Genomic DNA, 21,451 nt, shown 5'->3' on the forward strand with positions numbered 1-21,451 from the left:
GTCAAGTTAGGTATTTTTTGCATAAGACAGAACTGTGTGTGTCCATTTCCAATGTTGTACTCTAGAGACTGTAACTTCCAAATATGTATTACCACTGTTGTGTAGCTAAGGATGAAACCTATCATAACAAAACCACAGGAGGTCTACCTCCTACCTCTACTAGAGAAACAACTAACAGTGGGCTCCTGTCTTAATCACTACTATGAGAAAAAAAATTACTTTAACCAAAAATATTGGAATATAATTACCCAAAGCCCTGACATGAGTCAATACCAACTTTTCACAAATTAAACAGCTCTGATTACTGTACTTGATCTTGAAATCTAAAAACTATAAGTGATTTTACTAAGCATTGCTCCAGGAATATTTTTTTAGTTTGTTCCCCATGTTATAAAAGAACTACTGTTGTTCCCAAGAGCTTCCCGTACACTTTATGAAAAGGATTTATAATAAGACTTTACTTTCTCTGTTGCAAAAGCTCAGATGATAACTGTACAGGGTGTGCAACAATAAAAAGGGAGACATTGAAATTCATTCGGTGTTGGATAAAGTGAAGCATTCAATCTGGATAGGGGAATAAGAAAAAAAAAACGAGGAGCTTTAAAGAATGCCTTTGAAATAAAAGTACAAAATGTTTTTGAATACATACAAAAACAGTTTTTAAAGTTATAGTTGTGCTGGGTGCTTTGAAGCCAATTTACATTTATCTTGCAATATCGTGGCAGAAAATTGCCAGCAAACAAAATTTGTGAAAACTTTTCACAGCCATGTTATTACTGAAGCACTGTAGATGAATTAATGAAGCAGTATATAAAGGAGTTGGCGAGGGTTTATAAATAGAGAGTAAAAGGGCAAACATGAAACAGCTGAAAGGTAAGGCAGAAATGTTTGAATGTAATTTACAATAGAATGGGAAATGATTTACCATGTTGCTTCCTTTGGCTACTCCATATTTTTTCTTTTGTACATTCTTTAACAAATAAACAACTGTTGCTATTTTTTCCCATGTTGCCTTGAAATACACTGTCTACCTGCTCACTTTCAACAAAATGTTGCGCATAACAGCACACAATGGAGCTTCTAAAGTAAAACACACATGCGGCTGTCTCTGAGCTCTTCAATGACATTAGAATGACACAAGAATCAACCTTATTTTGCATTAAAAAGAATACTGCTGTTTATAACCCAACAACCCTGATGTGATGATTTATTTTATAATGTTGGCTAGTGAGTTATAATAAGTCAGACATAAAAGAGTACCCACACACAAGACAATGTCGTGGGGAAGGAAAGTGGTAGCTAATAACAGTCAAAGGGAAGAGGAGAGCAGGGAGGCATTACATGAGGTTACAGGGGGTTAGAGCCTTTAACCCAATTATTGCTTTGGAACCAATGCATTGGCAAAACAAATTAATGTGTTCACTTTTTCTGTTGCCCTTTATATCACAGTGAAAACATTTAAAGGAGGCAAGCCTTCCTAACAACACGTGTAACAAAGTTAACCCCTTGAGTGCCCTATACATTGTACATCGTGAAGGCTGGCACTATAGAGGCGCTTGTGATGTGGCCCGGATGCAACAGGCTTTTCCTTCTTTTCTAGGGTACATTGCAAACAGTGATCCACTCAGTAGCTGAATGCAATCTGAAAGCAAGAGGAGAAGATGCTTCTTCTGTGACGTACTGATCATGTGACCACTCAGGATCAATTTCAAAAACTGTCCGGAAGGAATATGGCACTCTGGCACTGCAGACCAGGCGGCACTCAAGGGGTTACAGAGTGCAGCCATGTAAAACCTTCTGTGCCATTTTAATGGGGGTTTATAATCCCTCCTTTGTCACAGGAGCCAACAACATATTGCTATGCAAAGTAATATTCCATAGCACCTTAATATCAAGATACATGTTTTTGCCAATACATTAAAAATAGAAAATGCATTTTTTAACATATATCAATTGTGACTGCTTTAGCACTGGGTGCTCCAATTCGAAACTTGTGAAGTGATAATAGTAGGTGTTCGGATAACACCTTTAAAGCAGCATTCACGGTTTCACTTTTTTTTGTTTGTTTGTTCTTCTGTTTTACTATATGCACCATGCGAGTAGCTTTAATGAGAAATAATTACACAAGCTGCCGATTGATCCGTTCTCCTGTGACCAATCTGCCATCTGCTTGTGGGGCTATCAAAATGGCCACCTTCCAACGCTTTTCTGCAGTCTGTGAAATGCTACAGCTGCAATGTAAAATTATATTACTAAGTGTAACACATTATTGTTACAGCTTTCAGAGAACTAGACCGTCTGCTGTTTTGAACACAGCAACAGATCTGTTTGTGATACTTTGTTGCCAAAGGGCAAAGCTCAAAAAGTTTTGTGTCAGAGTCTGTTTGAAAAGAGGAAGTGGATGTGACATTCTAAATGGTTGCTAAACAGCCAAAGGATGCTCAGTACATTATTAAATCTCTTTAAAAAAAAGGCATTAAGAATTTGAAAAGTATATAAAAATCCAAAGAGATATAAAAACTCCTGGGGCTTCTCTTGCCAGCTGACAAAGGTGACAGAAAGGACACCATTCATATCCTTAAAGATTTACAAAATGTATGATCATTCAAATCTGGCACAAAATTACAATAAAATAAGATAGCGATGTGTGACGAGCAGAAATACAGGATTGTACTGACAGTAAATATAAAAGGGTATTATAGTAAACAGGGGACTAAGGACTCCTTTGGGTAAGAACTTAAATTATTCTTGGTATTGGCAGCATACTTGAGGTGCAATGTGATGTTTTTTGGGGAGCGATTGCTCATTTTAAGTGCCCTGGGAGGAGTAAGTGTGAGGATTCGACATCCTGATGGCCGGAACTCACCTTCTCAGCCTTCTACATCTGGCACTCAAGAATTGCGGCCCCACGGTGGTTCCATTACGCGTGCGGGCGACGCGCGATCAGCCAGCCTCTCCAGATCCGTTCCCAGTCTTCGTCCCCACTCTGAAGACGGACATCCACGGTGCGCGAGTGGCGGGTGATCGAGTCACCACCCCTTGACGTCAGTGACGCGCGTAAGACCCACCTCCAGGCTCTGTTCCCGTTCAGATGACGGGCATGCGCGGTGCGCGGGTGGCGCACAATCTGATCACCACCTCCTGACGTTGATGACGCGCATGGGACGAAGCTTCCCCCCCCAGACCTAATCGGGCTGCACAATAGGGAGCACACGCGCGCCCCAGCAGCCTAACCGCGTGTTCCATCTTGTCCCGCCCCACTTCCCATTGGAGGGAGGCTCCTTAAATACCTGCTGAGCCCAGACACTCATTGCTGAGCATAACCTAGTGTGTGACGCTGTGCCTAGCTGCATTCTTCCTTGATCCTGCTGGTTCCTGCCTTGTGCCTTGCCTGCCTTGTTCCTGATCTCTCTGCTGCCTGACCCTGCTTCGTTCACTGGACTCCGCTTCTCTCCAACTCTGACCCGGCTTACGTACGACCATCCTGATCTCTACAACCCTGACCTTGGCTACCCTCAGAGCGACTACTCTCCAATCCAGACCTTGACAAAGTAACACAACGATCCTCTACTCTCCAATCCAGACCTGGCATGTATAACGACTACTCTACCTTCCATACTCCTGACCCACCTTGCAAGACTAATCTACATCCTTGGCGCGCCCGCGTAGCTGTGGGTTGGCGTTTCTCAATTCCCTACCTCAGCTCAGTGGTCGCGCTTCGTTTGTCTGAGCTACGCGTTACAGTAAGTAAGATGGATGTTATTAACCCCTTTCTTATACAGTCATGTGCTAACAGGTAGTGACATTAAGAATTAGTCACTGTACATATAATGGCATAAACTTCTGTGCCCAAAGTAGGGCACTTGATTAACAAGGTTCTTATGTCTGAGGAAGAAGTGGGCTCATTTTTTCTTTGTGAATTAAGGAGCTAAAGCCTAATTATAAACAAATCTATAACAAACACAAGAGTAAGCAACACCTTTTTAGGGATTCGCACCTAACTGAACAAAGAGTACTCCAGTCATTCAATAGTTGCAATGATATGAGTAATCCAACCATCCATAGCAATTTGAAATCACAAAAAAACACTACAAGCTAATTTCAAGTAAGTGATCAGGTTAGGAAAATAAAGGACAATTTTGGCACAGATTAAATAAAACCCTCACATTTTAAGTTATTGTGTACGTTCTAGATTCATACTTTAAACCTTCTTTGGTTCATAGTTGTTTATACACATTTATATAATAAATATAGCAATAAAGCCAATATGTATACATTTGTTAAATACTATGCATTAGTTCTGAGTGCAGATATAGAACAATTTGAATGTTTTATTAAAAGTACACAGACAGATGTTGCAGCTGTTTCTGTATTTCATTTTGTTTTTAAAGGGAAGCAACATTAAGACAACATATTATTTCCCTGGATATGCATCTGGATTAGGGAGTTATTCAATATCTGTGTGGTCTTCATACTTGTAACACACTTTTCTTTGTGGTTTACCTCAACAAGATAGAGTACAGAAAATAATTACATACTATTTTCATTAAATGGAATTACTGCCTTAAAATATCTTTGAAAATATGTAATCATTTGGTTGAGAAACTGATTGTAACAATAACTGCAGCAAGAATAAATAACTTGTCAAATGTCCCCAATATGTTTTAGCTATTAGTTATTTTTGTATTCGCTGTTTCACTGCATAAGTGGTCTGCCAAGACAGACATGAAATGATTTCTAGAAAGAAAACCATCACATATTAATGATATCATCTATGTGGTTTAATGGAACATTTACTTAAGCCTGACTAGACAAGTAAGATGACACTCACTTAAAGGGTTGTCTCTTGGGTAAAGGCTAGCAATGTTATGGTGCCTATTCATGTTACAACAAGCAAGCACTGCTCCTTCTGGGAAAGATCTGTGAAGGCAAAACTCCCATAAACATACAGAAAATACGGAATAGAAAACATTTCTGGAGGGCAAAATGAAATCAGATAGCAACCTTTCACAGGCAATTTGTCAGTGTCTAAATCCTAGGTAAGGCGTGTTCCAGAAATATCTCACATATGTGAAAATGTACAAAATGTCACGTATTTTTCCTAAAGCATAGGATGTGTCATCATGATTCATGAGCTGGGAGAACACACAATGATGTTGGGATATGTCATTCAGGAAGTTTGAAATATCTTTATATGTGCTCAAAAACCTAAATATGTAAGAGATTAGAATTATTACAAAAGTACAACTTCTATTTTTTAGACCTAGATCACATAAGCACTGAAGGAGATTTTTTTCCCTGATGTCCATTTCAAGGGTTTGCTATGTTACCAGCTATGTATGGTTTTTTTTTATGATCAGCTGTCGCTACCTTTATCTTGTGTCTGGTACGTGCAGAAGTTTACACTTAACCAGATGTAGCCGAGTCCCCCTACCCTGCCTGCGGTGCAGGGTAGCTGCCAGGCTATTGCCCTGAGCTCTGCGCGATCAGGAGTGTGGGGGAAGTCATTGTGTGAGCCACGCATGCGCAGTGCGACGAGGCACGCATGCACAGTGGAGGAAGCGGTGGCCATCTTAGAATGGCTCCATATAAAGTATAGCAGAACTACAAGTCCCAGAACCCCTAGAGGGATGGACTGTATCACATGGGACTGCCTTGCCAATGGGATTGGAGCAGGAGGGAGAAACAGGATATTCTCCGCGTGCGGAAAGCCCGTGAGGCAGTTCTGACGGAGGCACCAAGGAGACAGGTAGTGTCCAGGGAGCAGTAGCTTCCTGGGCTAGGACTAGATCTTGCCCCTAGGCCCCAGTTAGGCACTGAGCCAAATCAGAGGAGTGTTGCAGGAAAGGCCCCAGATAGGGACTCATCCCATTAGTGTTATTAGTACTGCGAAGGTTTCACTTCCGAAACGCGTAGGGTGGGTATCTGCTGGCCCTGCTGCAAACTCTGGTGACCATTACCAACAGAAATACATTGTGCGTGCATGCTGTTTTAAAGTCAGAACGCAGCGAATCTGCCGCTGCCATTTCGATTCTTGGCGAGATCCCCGTTTGGCGTGTTGTGTATCTAAAGAGGCGGTTCCCCCTGTTCCCGAGTTGACTGCGTGCAGAGGCAGTTCCCCCTGTCCCGAGCCGACTGCGCACTGGTTGTGCACCGAGATCGGAGACATCATTACAGGGAGGCGAGCAGCACAAGAGGGACATCTGAGGGGTACCGCAGCTGTTATACGGTGGAGACAACACGGGCCGGTTCACGAACACGAGAGGGGATACTCTCAGACTTATCCACTGCTCCAAACCATCTTCTGTCTGGTAAGCGGTCACTCCAGCTGCAGCAGCAGTGTGTCTAGCAGACCTATTTTCTATCGAATTATAGTTATGTCCTAAAATGTTGTTTAACATTAATTATGTATTGATTGTGTATTAAATGTGTTTTAATTACCTGTTGTATGTTCCCAGCTTTTTGTTTTAATTCATTTATATATATATATATATATATTTTAGTCCTCTATATCGATTCATCTGGTTCACTGTATTTATTTAGTGTCCATTTGTTTTACAATATTACCCTATTTGTGTTTTTATTTTGTTCCCTTATATGATATCGTCTTCGATCGGAGCACATCCCAACACCTGATCCAGCATCTGATCCGGTTTGTATATATCCTTTATTTATTGGGTTTATGTGCAGGGCGCCATAGATATAAAATTTGTGTCACATTAAATATTACTGGGTATTGGTTCCTGTGAGGGATTTATCCTGCCAACGCTGGGATCCCTCATAGGTGGAGGCGCCGCACTGCAAGTAGAAAGATCTCACCCCAGGCTCCCAGAGGCGGAGGCTTAGGTCTGTGAGCAGACGTGTACAGCAGCACGCGTAGTTGCCCGCGTAGTTCCCTTAGGCATAGGGAAAGGGGGCTACACAAGTGTTTTCCATTTCCGAAAGTGTCCCAAATGTGTTTGCGATTTTCTATTCAAATGTAGCAATTTCACAAAATTATTTCACAAGCTATAAACGGCTAAAAAATTTGACAGAATTAGTTTAAGATGCTGCAGAAATGTCATAAGACTGAAAAACCCAGATCCTGAAATATAGCTTTTGTGGTGGTGAAAGGGAGGATAGGAGAGTGTGTCAATCCTACAATAGTAGCCATTGACTTACAGTATATAGTTCCCAAAACACTTATCTATACAACACATGGAGATATACCTGTGAACAAACCTGAGATAATTAGCATAATGGCGCAAACCCAAGGTCTGAGCTCGTCGCATAAAATTTCTCCTACTCGGCAGAGTGACAAAGTCTCTAGAAACTGCAATATGTCTTGGTAGATGTTCCATAAGGATCTGTATGGATAATACTTGAAATCAATACAATGTCCAACAGTTCATGCAATTGCAGCAGGACTCACTCACACGTACGGGCCCCATCACCCCCCACGTGCACTCACATCCACGTTGGAAGTGTACTCGCTTCAGGGTCTTTTGTTTTCTTAGCTTTCTTTATAGTGATTAGAACTCAGTCCCATGAAGCAGAATGAGCTTTTATTATGAGGAATACAGTAACTCCATATTTTGCACAGTATTGCACTTGCGATTAGTTTTTACTTGTATAGTTTTGTCTGCAATAATTTTTATTGTGAGTGATATTGCATTTTCAAATGAATTTAACATTTTACATTTACTGGGAAATTTATTTTATGGAATAATATATATTTTTTCTAAAGGTGGTATTATTGATGAAGGTGTGAGCCCTATTTATACCTTTCTTTTTTTTTACCTTATTTTTGTAAATAGCATTTGAGGTAAGCACAGCTGCACACTAGACATAGTGTAGCACCCGGTAATATAATCTGAGCAGATTAACGTTTTGATCTTGTTTTTCTGTTACTGAAACTGCATTGTTTCTTTTGGTACTTAGGAGACCTTTACTGCAATATTATGCCAACACATATCAGGTAAATTACAGATTCCAAAAATGTTTGTTGTTCAAGGGTTACTGTACAATTAATTTATAGATAATAAGGTTACTAAAATACAAAATTAACCAGTTGCATTACTGTTTATATAATTTATATGCAGCAACACAGAGTAAATTATTTTTATAACACATTTGTAAACATAGATAATGCATTGATGAAAGATCATGTTCCATAAAGACACCTTCCAGAATGTTTTAGTAATTAGCCCCTTATGACAAATTTAGTTGAATGGAACTCTAAAGTTGAATAGTACTGTAAGAAAATGAGGCTACTGTTTTTGTATGTCTGTGTGTTATATTTATACATGTATAAATGTACATGTACATACATGTATAAATATTGGAAACATATTGTTGTATAAACAAGAATGTTTTATTGCACTGTATACATTATTGCTTTTTATGAACCAATATTACAATCTAAACATACAACAGCTGTTTGCAAATGTCATACAGGACAAGAGGAAACAACAGGTACTCTTCCTATAACAGAGGTACTGTATTTACACGTCTGCCTAGATATGTAAAAAGCCTAGTAAGCTAAGAAACATTCCAAATAAATTCAGCTTGGCCAGGAGTTGTGTTTGTTTTTGTGTGTGTCTCTCTCTCTCACTATTTCAAATCAAATCAAATAAGCTTTGTTGGCATGACGAAAGAGCATTTCAGTATTTCCAAAGTGTGGATAATAGAGGGTGGGGTACAATGATTACACATTGCATGAATTATAGGGGGTAGGGTATAATGATTGCATGGTAAATGGGTAAGTTACACACAGGGATGTGGGATTTAGTGGGTCTCTAAGCCTGTGGCAGGTGCTGATATAATGTGCAGCCAGTTCTGCTGTGGTTTCATCTTCTCCCAGGAGGATCGCTATTTTATGGTTCTCTTCTATACTATTAAAGTTCTGGATAAGAGCTGTGAGTTTCTCCAGGTGGGCATTCCTCACTTCAGAGTATTGTTTGCAACGCAGCAGGAAGTGGGTTTCATCTTCTACCTCTCCAAGCTCACATTAGAGGCAAAGTCCCATCTCCCTGGGCTTCCAGTTCTGTCTGTGTCTGCCTATTTCTACTTCTAGGCTCTGGGCAGTCATTCTGTACTGGCCCAAGGTCTGTCTCTGCTTTGGGTTTTTTACCTTCAGTAGGTAGGGTGCCAGAGTGTATTCTCTCTGTAGGCTGTGGTAGATCTCCAGCTTCTTTGAGCGCTGGATATCATTTTCCCACATAGTCACATTCTGCTCCTTCATTTTGCTGGCGATTGAGTTGATTTGTTTTTCGACTGGCTGTTAAATCTGTGTGGGGTTTTGTTCTTGCAGTGAGTGGACAAGTTGTTTGATGGCACAGGGTTTAGTTAGGAGGCTTTTCATTGCTCTGTAGCAGTAAGACTGTGGATAGCTGTTGATTTGGTGAGTCCAGAATGTCAGTGTTCTCTTCTGTACAGTGATGTCGTATTGATGGGTGAACGTGGAACCTTTTATTTGTAGCAACATGTGGGTATCTCCTCTTTTTATTTGGTTTATTTAGCTTTTAAACTCCTCCTTGTACCATATTATGATTCCTCCTTAATGTGGCCTTGTTTCACACCTTTGTGATTTTGGGCTGGTAATAGGAGCTGCCTATAACGCATAGGTATGAGAGACATCTCCTCCGATTGGATCCATGTTTCGTGGAGGCTAAACATGTCTAAGTTCTTCAAATTGTTTATGAAGTCTGAATCTTCTGATTTAGAACCAAATGCTAACGTATTCAGGCCCTGAATGATCCAGCTGCTAATTTTAAAAGATCACATCTTGGCTACAGTATAAATTATATATATTATGCCATCCAGTGAGCTAATTTGCAAGTGGTTTTTTTGTGTTACTAGTCTTTGTTGGTACTATAAATGTGGGTACATTCATTCTTAGCATTTATGAACTTCTCTTTCTTTGCATATAGTGGTGTATGCTTTTTTGTGGTAATGATGTTGGTAGAATTATGCATACTTACATCGGTCTGATGCAGATGGTAGTGAGCAGTTCCCGGATCTCCTTTAGTTCATTGCTAGCAGTGGTTCTGTGGTTGCTCGTGTGACGCTGTTCAGTGATGCTGGGTGGTTGTCCCAATGCTGCTGTTTATGTGGGTATCTCTGTGTCTCATGAGATCAGTGTAGTCTGGGTCCATGGTGCAGTGTCCTGTCCGTCGGGGGGGTATTTGGCTGTTCTCTCCAAGGTGACATCTTTCAAGTTATTTGCAAAGTAGCGCAAGCCTTGCTAGTTGAGGTGTACGTGGTCATATAGATGTTGGGGTATGATGGAGTCATGCTGAGCCAGATGTACACTATCTCACCCCCTCACCCTCTCACTCTCTACAGGGCTACACAGAATTTTTCACGCCCATTTTAATAAATGGAACCAAATAGTATAAAATGTAAAGGATACTCAATAGCAAAAGTATGGAAGATCTGACAACAAGCTAAAAGAAATAGAAGCCCCAAGGAAAAGAGGCTTCAAGAACACCACAGACATGGACAGGAAGATATCAAGAGAACCGGTTACAGCTTCCCAGTACTACTGGTAATATGTATCTTTATGTAACATGCAATTTGTCACTTTTTAATTACTATATATTGTAACAGCAGTTTGATTTATACTATCAATACAATATGTGTGTGCAATTTTTTATGTCACGCCTCCAGAAAATAACCTGAAATACATAAGGCTGTATATCTTACAGTACGATACTTAGTAAATATGGTCACGTGGAGAGAAGGCTGTAACTTCAACTTGAAAATTACTACCATAGGTGCTTACAATCTAAACAATGTAAAGATAGTAAGAATATTGTAAGTACATTTGTCATCTGGACCAGCAGGAAGTGGTATTAACCCCCTGAGTACTCTGACACCTGGAGGTCATTATGATGTAACTCGTGCATCACAGCTTTTACCTCTGTTTCCTCGTAGATATCACAGGGAGAACGTGATCTGAATGGAAGAGAAGATACTTTTCCATTTACATAGCCATCATGTGATGGCTCAGGAATGACCGCATGATTGTGATTTGCCAGAAGGGATGTGGCACTCAAGTACAGTGAACCGCCTGGCACTCAAGGGGTTAAGGTAATACTTAGGTTTAAATGTTTTAACGTCATCAAGGGTAGCTATTAATGTACTGTTTATCTGATTATTTTCTCTGCCTGCCAATTGCTTATAACACATTTCACAGGAAAATTAAATAATTACTGTATACAGTCCATTAGTGTTCATGGTAACCGTTTATTGGTATTCATATTCTGTAACAAGGACCACTATTGCTACTTCCTTCAAGTGAGACCCTGGTGACACCACTATATTAGTAAAAAATTAGATTTTCACTGTATTTTCTTTTACAGCACCAACAACATACGTAGAGCTTTACAAAACAGACAATACAATACAGGAAATTATAATACGACAAGTTTCAAAAACATGAAATCAGACAATAGGAAAATAAATCCCTCATCAAAGTGCTAACATGCTAACAAGCTATGAGGTATAGTATGTTAAGAGACTTACAGAGACAGCAGGTGATTGCTGTAGATTGCAGTGCTTGACCACAATGGTTGGTATGGGTGACTGTTGGTGTGGGGTAGCAGTCATGAGCCCAGGCTATTGAAATGCTTCTGAATGTATGTTTTTAGATTTGACTTAAAAATGGGGAGAGAAGGTGCTTGGCGAGTACTGATTATAAGTGAGTTCAACAGGTACAGGGCAGTGTGGGATACCAGTAAGTATCTCTAGAATGGGAGCAGGGGAGATCCCTGGAGTTTAAATTAATGCAGTATCGTTCCGGTGGAACTCCGCTTCCCATCCCATAAAAAGGTGGTTGGTAATGGAGGATTGCTGTCTTTAAGGTGGAGGTGGAAGGAGTGGAAAGGAGACAGTTATGAACAGAGTGCAGGAGACAAGAAGCGGCATAGGAAGAAATGTAAGCTGGTATGTACTGTAGGGAGGAACAGAGGAGGGTAGAGCCTTAAAGGTGAGAAGGAGAACCTTATAGGTGATCCATTGCTTAGCCTGCTTATGTATGTCTATTTAATGGCTTCCGGATCACAGCTGCTCAGATTACTAATTATATCCGTTATTTTGCATCAGATACTGCACAGCAAACATATATAATGAAGCTCCACTAGGATTGTGTTTTTAAGTCAGATGTGAGCTGTGTAGCTGACTATAAAGGTATCACCACCTATTTCAATATAACTCATGATTTTAATAGGATTCAGTAATGTTTGTACAGTATATCAAAATGCATATGTAACGGTCAGACCCCCCACCCACTCTCATATTGGCCCCTGTGTGTGTAATCTGCTCCCAATTACATGTATGTGTATTGCGGTGCACCTGCTGGTAACAGGACTCCTGAGTCTCCCGCTGGTTGGTAATGGGGAATATCACCATGACAGGCTTCTGAGGTAGTGTTCTGAGTCCTACTTACATTTGGTACAGCGCCTCCACCCCATCAGGATACCTGCGGCAGCAGGGAGGAGTATCTGACAGGGAACTCATTGGTGCATCTTCCTGGGAAATAACTCCAGACTCACTCAGGAAGGATCTCTTGAACCAGGGCATCTTTAATAGCATGTTACGTGGCAGACTGCCATCATAGTGGCCGACACTTAGCCACTCATTTCTTTGAGGTACTCTATGCAGAAGGTTCCTCCTCTCTTAATTGAGTTGCTCTCCACCTCTCCCCTAAGGGAGACCATCAGCTGTGCCAGGTCCCTGGACACAGGGTGTAATCAGCTTGCACTTGACTCTGACAGACAGACTTGAACTGCTGCAGACACTTCACTCAAGAACATAAGACAGAACCACTAACTTTAGGCAGTGCTGTGTCTTATATAGACTCCAGAAAAGACCCACCTCTATGTCATTAACAGTGGACACAAAGCATGTTGTCACTTCCTTTGCTACATATGACACCTCACCAGTGTTTGAGGGCAAACCTCCATGATAGTAACTGGCAACCCTGCCTTCTTACCAGGATTACTGCCAGCATGAGAGAGATCTGTACACCAATTTTACACATGGCTACACATAATATAACATGCCAGTATTTTGACACATCTGTACACAACTATCATCACTAACTGATAATGTATTCACATTAGCTCATTTAAAGTTGGGGCTCAGGCACGGATATTCAAGGCACGTTTCATTTTTACATTAACTTCAGCTACCAAAGTGACTAATAAAAAAATGATATGTCTTCGAACATAGTAAACTTTTCTTCCAAGACAACATTTGTTCTCCAGTGAACACTGTACTGTAATTGATTTAATTCACAGTTGTTCTTCATATAAGTATCTAGATGTTTTTGCATATAATATATATTGGCAGATACATTTCCTAGCATCTGATTTGTTACTGGACATCCTAAATAACCAACACGCTGTTTTATGAGTCATGTTGAATAGACATACAATAGCGACTCTACTTCACATCACACATTTATTGACATTACCCAAAGCTGCCAGAACATGGGACCCGCAGAAACGGAAGAGCCCCTCAGCTTTAGGCAGCCGTTCAAGCCCCCTCTAGCACTGAATGGTTCATTTTGCGAGGTGTCAACACTACGGTATACAGTAGTTGATAAAGATCTCAGAAAGAGTACAAGCAGACAACAAACTCCAGGGGGTATTGTTAATAGCATTGTACAAGAAAAAACAAGACTAGCACTGTGAATATCAATCCCAAGAGCTTGCAATCACATCCTTAGTGGTCAAGAAATATGTACTTAACAAATTCCTAGCTTTCTAAATCATTAATGTATCATACAATAATCAAACAGGAAGGATGTCAAGCTGCCTAGATATACTAAATGGTGAAATGATGTGCTGTTTGCAGTTTATGCTGAACCTGCAAAACATAATGACATCCTGTAATAGCTGCTGCTAGGCATCTAATATTAGAACAATTCATGGGTGAAATTTCAGACCCTCTCATTCTGGAGCTTTACCTACAGTACAGTATTGCTAAATATCTATTTACAAAAATAGAATATCCAATATCTATAACATGCCTTGCCATTCATAACATCCAAGTAACTGTATGGAAAAAGGCAGCAATTTCTTTTGTTTAGATATTACGTTCTTGCATTGTGTAAGCCACTACTGTCATTGATCCAGAGGCACTCCAATTCTGGAGATATTTCCATGTTCTTTTTCAGCTTTTTAGTGCTATAAACATTGCAATAGCAAGGAATAATATAACTTTGCAATCTCCTTCATACGAAAGTCCTCATTATATTTGATAAACTAGCTTTCTGCCAATGATGTGAACAGAAGCCATTTAACCCTTAGGCTGCCTTTATGATGTTCCCTAAACATTATAAGGTCTGCACACTAGGGATGTCATAAAGGGAATGTCATATCCTTTGTTGCTTGTTTTGTAGGGGAAGAATGCAATGAAGCCCCTGCCACTTCTGTTCAAGATTCTGGGGTCCGGTTTACAATCCCAAAATACCTGTGACCCTCAGCTCTTCTGGCAGCAAAAAGGTTAATTAATTCTCCCTTTTGTGCTGAAAATGTAAAAAATATGTTTTTTTCCCCCAAACTAGGGCTCTCAAAAAACACTGAATGATACAATCATTTTCCAGGAAAGAAGGAAGTTGGTGATATTAAAAAGAAAAGGTTTAAGTAATAAAAAGGAGATGCTGCAGGTATTACTGCTTTAATGTAAAAAATGTCCACAATATAACGTTTCCTGCAAAAGATTCTCTATCTACACATACTGTATACATTCAATATCGATAAGAAGATATCCCAGCTATACAATATTACAAAATCCAGATTAAAACACATACTGACATTAAATATGTGAAGAAAAATCCGTGAGCACAAACATCTGTACTGCATGATAAACCTTAAAAACTGAGAATAAATGCCAAAGCTATTCATCCATTTGATTAGAATGTTACTCTTTCGAAACATTTGAAAAGGTAACTTATTAAAATAATTAGGAATGGCGTGTTTTGTTGACGTGTCTAAATGGAAGTACATTTTCTTTTTTTAAACACTAAATAAATATTATGATGAGAACGTATATTGCAATATCAAACATTGGAAAGGCTTTAGTGCTATAAATTCCCAATGGTACTGTAAATATAACATTCTACTTGAAGCTACTGTATGTTTCCCGTCAAATCAAAACTCATGTACATTTTCCTTTCCACATTGCAGATAATAGAAGGTGAAGATAAAGAGTATGCCTCTGTGACCTTGGCCAAGTCACTTTTTCTCTGTGTGATTTAGTTCCCTTGGCTATAATATTTATTTTCTTGACAATATATACATCTTAAAAATGTGATTTTTCACTGTGAAATGGAAATAGACATATACAAAGTATGACTGTCTTGTGCTTTCATTTAATATTTTATAATTGTACAAAATAATGGTCAAATTTACATGGCCATCAATGAGTCTTTTTGTAGAGATTCAAGACAATCTGTTATACATAAAAAATATATATCTTAGATGGGATCAACTTTATACTTTCACACAATTATTTTATGCTTCTAGATCAGCGGTGCACAATTTTTTCTACTCGCGCCCTCCCTCCTACTTCCCACCCTGCTCGCGCAGCCCCTCGCTTACCTTCTCTTTGGCTCCCGGCTTCAAATGACGCCGCGTGGTCACGTGATGTCACGTTGCCACGCCAACGTGTCATCACATGACCCCACGGTGTCATTTGATGCCGCGTTGCCATGGCGACGCATCGCCGAAGAGAAGGTAACTGAAGTTGCAGAGGCCTCACACGATACCCCGCCATTAATTTAAATGCCTTGGGGGAAGAGCGCGGGGCCCCTGCAAACACCTGCGCCCCCCCTGGATAATCTTGCACCCCACATGGGGGGCGTGCCCCCCCAGTTTGCGCACCGCTGTTCTAGATGACTTTTTCCACTAAATTATAGGTACCCCTATGGGCACAAAAATCGTTCCCATCTACACCAATTTATTTATGGGGCGCTAGGAGGAAATAAAATCTGAGAGAGAGTGGGAAAGATGTGGGAGAGAGGGGAGAAAAGCTTGCTCTTGCTACAGTCTATGGAATGGTGCCAGGGGTGAAGAGATATTGGCCAGACGTACACTTGCCTAGACAAGTAAAAAAGAGACCCCTATACAACTAGCACTCATTAGATGGGTATGTGATATATACAAAATAAAACTCAACCTTTATTGGTATTCCAGATTAATATATATAATTGGGATGAACACTAAAACACAGACAAACAACACTTATAACAGCTAATCACATAGTTAATTAAAACAAGTATTAAACAACACACATCCGAACCAAAGCACAGTGGTTAGGGTGGTGTACAGAGGGATTAATTGATACAGATATAAAGACTGGCACCTTGAATTAGTTATAATAGTAATGTAGGAGATGCCTCAGGGTGGTGAATATATGTACGTACAAAATGTATGGTGTGTAGTAGATAGCAACCTAACACCATACATGCCACTCCTGATTGAATAGTCACTAAAAAGATGTAATAACAAGCTGCAATGAAAAAACAATGAAGGGTGCAGTTCTAGACAGCACCCCACTTGTGAATAATGGTTAGTTTTAATACAAAAAATATTTTTCAACCAAGTATACTTGATGCAGCATATAGTATGAATACTTTAGGCTAGGTCTTGCCAGATTGATTGTATTCACATTATATTCAAAAGAAGTGACACTTACAAGTAGTCCTTGTAGGCAACGCAATTAAAAAGCTTGGATAGTGTCAAGATAGGCTACAGTGTAGCTAAAAGTATAAAGTTGGTGAATGGAAAGCCCCAAATGAAGTGTATTGGTAGCTAACAATAAAAGTATCCACTCAGCAAACCGGATGGATGTGTGTTGTTTAATACTTGTTTTAATTATCTACGTGATTAGCTGTTATAAGTGTTGTTTGTCTGTGTTTTAGTGTTCATCCCAATTATATATATTAATCTGGAAAACCAATAAAGGTTAAGTTTTATTTTGTATATATCACATATCCATCTAATGAGTGCTAGTTGTATAGGGGTCTCTTTTTCACTTGTCTAGGCAAGTGTACGTCTGTTCGCTAGGAGGAACAAACAAGAATGAAGCAGGCACACAGACTTAAGCAGGATGCCTTAATGTCATTAAAGCATCCTGCTAAAGTCCGTGTGCCTGCGTCATTCTTGTTCGTTAACTACTACTGGGACTTTAGGATTACCCTGAACGCTACGCACCGGCAGCTAAGTACCCCCCACACAACTCTTATTGAGTGCATGCATTATCTCTACTCGCTAGGAGGAACAAAATACCTGGTCAAACAATGTATATGGGTATAAAATTAAAACGTGGAAATGATTTATAGATGCTTATTGTATGGGATGGAAATTCTTTTGGTATTGCTCTAAATTAATGCTCTCTGGGCCATTGTGGGTTTTCTTCAGGAAAGAGATTACTACAGTCATTAGAGGAGCATTTGTACTGACTGTCATCTGGAACCGACTGTGAAGCAGGGACAACTTGGGCGGAAAGCCGTATGCCACAAGTTTGCCGCACCCATTACACAGAATACCAGCCTCTTACTACTCATTACCATCTGCTGTACAGTAGGAAGCGGACTACAGCACAGTTAAGTTTATCCGGTCAGCGAGAAAGCAGAGACACAGTGACTGATACCTGACCAGACAGAGAAAAAGCACAACAGATAAGACCAGCTATTACAACAGAGATTAAACTAAATAGAGCTGCGAAAAAAAGTATGATACCAATTATGGTGATATGCAATTTAAATAAAATACATTTTGTAAGGGCAATACTTAAACTTGCAGTGATTGTGTTCTAAAAGTAAACAGTTAATACACCATGGCGTCCTCTGCGCTTTTCTTTTTTATTTCCTTTAGAAATTACATGTACCAGATTAACCGGTTGAGTGCCCTTACGGCATTTTCTGAACGTCACGAGAACCGGCATCCTAGAGGCCATTGTGACGTTCAGTAAACGTCATGCCTAATTTTCTCATTTTATAGCGGAGATCACGCTCACTACTAACGCATGTTTCAGCAGTGAGATCATGATCGTATGATCGTTGAAGAGCCCCTCCGCTACTGAAAAGGTTAACTGATTTTCCTCATTCTCCAGATAATTATCTAGAAAATGACACAAAGTTGCCAAATTTGCAAAATTTCGTGTCGTGCAATGATTTATTATTCTGTGAAATTTTAATTGCAAAAATGAAAAACTCTGGTCACACATTTATAAACTGTTGCTGATTATCCATCTGGGCTACTTTGTGACATTTTGCAAATACTAAGCTTGATAAATTGGGCTCTTCTCAATTATGATGTTTGACTATGAAGTACTTCACTACATGTGGCTCTATCATTTTCTATGACAGAAATTTCATTATTATTATTCCCTTTCTAAATCTGTCTATGACCTGTGCTGTCAAAGCAGTCATTTCTCTGCAGACAAATCTACCTTTATTGGCTAACTGATGCTTTTAGATGCAAGCTTTCAAGACCAATTAGTTACTGAAAGCTTGCAACCAAATGCATCAGTTAATTTGTTATAAACTTACAAATGAAATGACATACTCTCCCTCTCTCTCTTTCTGTTAGTGCTTTCTATCTATCAACTCTGAGGAGTTTGGAAGTTACTTTGCACATCAGCTGTCTAACCAGTCTAAGAATAAGGGAAGCTAAAGTGCTACTCTATAGGCTAGACTTACTAATTATATGAACCACTAATCATTGACTATTACATACATTATTGACAGTATGAAATGGAATTGCAGACAGAACAGTTATATTTATGAATGGTTACCTCTGTAAAGGTGCTAACTAACCCCCCCCCCCCCTTAAAAATCATATTTTAACCTTTCGTTAATTTTTTAAGAAACATGTCTGTGATCTCTACAGCGACTCCAAGATCTCTTTGCTACTGTATGATGTAGCAATCCCGACACTGTACATGACCAGGGAGGCTGCCAGGAGATTACCCTCTCCCCGCCCCGTACCCACATGCAACGCACAAATAAATACAGGAGACCGGAACTGGAGGTATAAATGGCAGCGGCTAATTATTTAGACAAAAACTTAACAATGGGTAAATGACACTCCCTGCCAGAGTGCTCCTTTGATAGGAGGGGAAGGGAACGGTCAGCCGGCCCTTGAACCACTGACCTTAAGTCCCCTTCAAGAGTGGGCTCTCAAAGTCATGTCTAAATGACCCCGCCTACTCAGGCTCAAATTTCCCAGCTCCCAGTCTGGCAAGAACAAGCACCTACCCCCAAGGAGCCACCACCGATGGGCCAATTTAAACCCTCTTAAATTAGGTCCGTACCGACAACCACGCCAGAACCCTCTCCAAGCCCTCCTGCAAAGTGTTGTTAAACAGGTCTATCCCAATATCCGACATGTGGACCTGTCAGCCCTGAGCAAACCGCCGGCACTAGAATTGAAATCAGGGTGTCAAATCTCCCAATCCCCGCACTGCGCCATGAACTTGCCTATGGCCCTATTCACTTTTTTCCGTGCCCTGTCCACCACACGTGGCACCCTAGCACCCCGCCAAGACTGCTTGTATACAATGTCTGACCATATGACCTGCACCGCCGGCCAATCGGCAAACATCTGTGCTAAATCTTTTGTAATTGACTCTATCAGGTCGACCGACCACACTGCCGCCATGTCATACCCCCCTGCGTGAATGAGCAGGATCTGCGGTGGCCTCTTATCCCTGGCCAGCACAAAGAGCCGCGGGAGCAGCTGGCACCACCGCAGCCCCCTCCCCCCACCAGAACACCCTCACCTGATCGACGCACAATCCGAGGTTCGGTCCGCAAGGCTGCCACGCTGCCCGTTTTTCCGGACAGTGTATCAAGGAGTCGCCGACGATCCAGACGTCTGTTGCTGCAGAATCTCTGGGTGGGGGAATAAAATCATACCAGCGAGACCCGTCCCATGACTAATGCAGCCTGACGTTGGACTGGTACCTGTCTGACTCCCAGCGCCGGATTCTCCAGATAACTTCCCCCGCCAGTCCCGTACACGCCGCCTCTGTAGAGCCCCAATCCTAAACGAGTGGGTCCCAAATTGAGCCGCTTCTAACCCCAAGAGCTCCAGGCATACTCAAAACACCCATAGGAACTGGTACCTGTATAAAGGGACGCCGTCAGCGTCCACGAGCAACGGCCCCGTCCCGCAAGGTAACAAACTCAAATATACCCTTAGTGCTAATATTGGGCAAATCCTGCTCCCTGGCAAGCCTAGCAGTTGAACCCATGCTCCCCTACTCGCCTGGTCTGTTTTGGATCGGCGAATGAGAAGCTGCAGCAAACCCAAACTAAGCACTGTATCCCTCGCCTGCAAACCTCCATCCCCTTTCTTTGAGGCGCAGACTAGTTCCCCCAACCACAACGCCCCGAAGAATGCCATGTTGAATGCCGCATTAAAAAGCCTTGCCTCAAAGACTGAGAAACAGACTAGCTCCGTCATCTGGACTAGCCCTTCCAATATTGGCAAAGTCACTGGTCTCCTGCTGTCGCTAGGCGGTGCCCCTCTCATCAACCCTGCCACGGCCTTCTTGACTATGAAAGCCTTTGAAACATCCGCCTTCTCGCCTAGCTTCAAGAAGAATGAAATCCTGCTCAGCTTCTTACTTACAGACCATCCCGCTAGCCCCTTGCATCCCAACGCTACAATGAATTGCATAATAGTCTCCACCCCTTCCGCATGTCCCCCAAATTCCCTTGTAAAGTCCGCGTACTCGTGCCAAGCTGCTGCATATGCCTCCCGCGCACCCACAGCCACAGAAGCTTGTACTAAGTTCGTCATTCCGAGGTCCCCATCGCCCATAAATCTACCGGGCAAAGTAAGCCAACCTGATCTGCCTCTGGCGCCAACCTCCGAAATTCTGACATCTGCCCCCAGGATAAAGAATAGTCAATGTTATTTAAACCCCCGACACATGGCACGCTATGAAAGATATGTTCAATCGCAGGCATGAGAGCACGAAGCTGCGCAGCAGATTTACAACTGACAGGGAACGTGAACCAAAATAATTCACTGCCTCGACCACCCCCGTGTTGTCGGTCCAGAATATCACTTCCCTGTTTGCAAACAGATGCCCCCAAAGCCGCACTGTGACCATCAACGGGAAAAGCTCAAGGAACGTTAAGTTCTTGATTAGCTGAGACTCGCGCCAATGCACAGGCCAGAGCTCTGCGTACCATGCACTGCAGAGGTACAGTGGCGGCCGCCTTTAACCTCCTTCGGCCGTTTCCCCACGATTTTTTAAATCGCGGGCAGATGCGGGCCGTTTTCAGCCGTTTTGGGCGCCGCGGGCGCTTTCAATGTTAAGCGCCTTTACCGCTGTCTTGTCAATGCGGCTGACGCATGGGAAACTCCGTGACAAACGGAGAACATCCCCAAATTTTTACGGGTATGTAGGAGGTTAAAAGGGGCCGCGGCTGTAAGCCCCAAAA

The 21,451-nt window shown here is 41.3% G+C and overlaps 1 protein-coding gene and 1 long non-coding RNA gene across 4 annotated transcripts in view; one reads left to right on the top strand and one right to left on the bottom strand.

The window, feature by feature from the left end:
* The window catches only part of PCDH7 (protocadherin 7), a 689,933-nt gene that overhangs the window by 262,776 nt on the left and 405,706 nt on the right, over positions 1 to 21,451 (bottom strand). The window lies entirely within an intron of this gene.
* On the top strand, positions 10,923 to 11,965 carry LOC142464693 (uncharacterized). The gene is made up of 3 exons (XR_012787698.1): positions 10,923 to 11,073; positions 11,346 to 11,485; positions 11,847 to 11,965. It is a non-coding gene; the product is annotated as an uncharacterized LOC142464693 (long non-coding RNA).

The sequence above is a fragment of the Ascaphus truei genome, chromosome 1 (genome assembly GCF_040206685.1).
Source record: "Ascaphus truei isolate aAscTru1 chromosome 1, aAscTru1.hap1, whole genome shotgun sequence".
In the NCBI taxonomy this organism is placed as follows: Eukaryota; Metazoa; Chordata; class Amphibia; order Anura; family Ascaphidae; genus Ascaphus; species Ascaphus truei.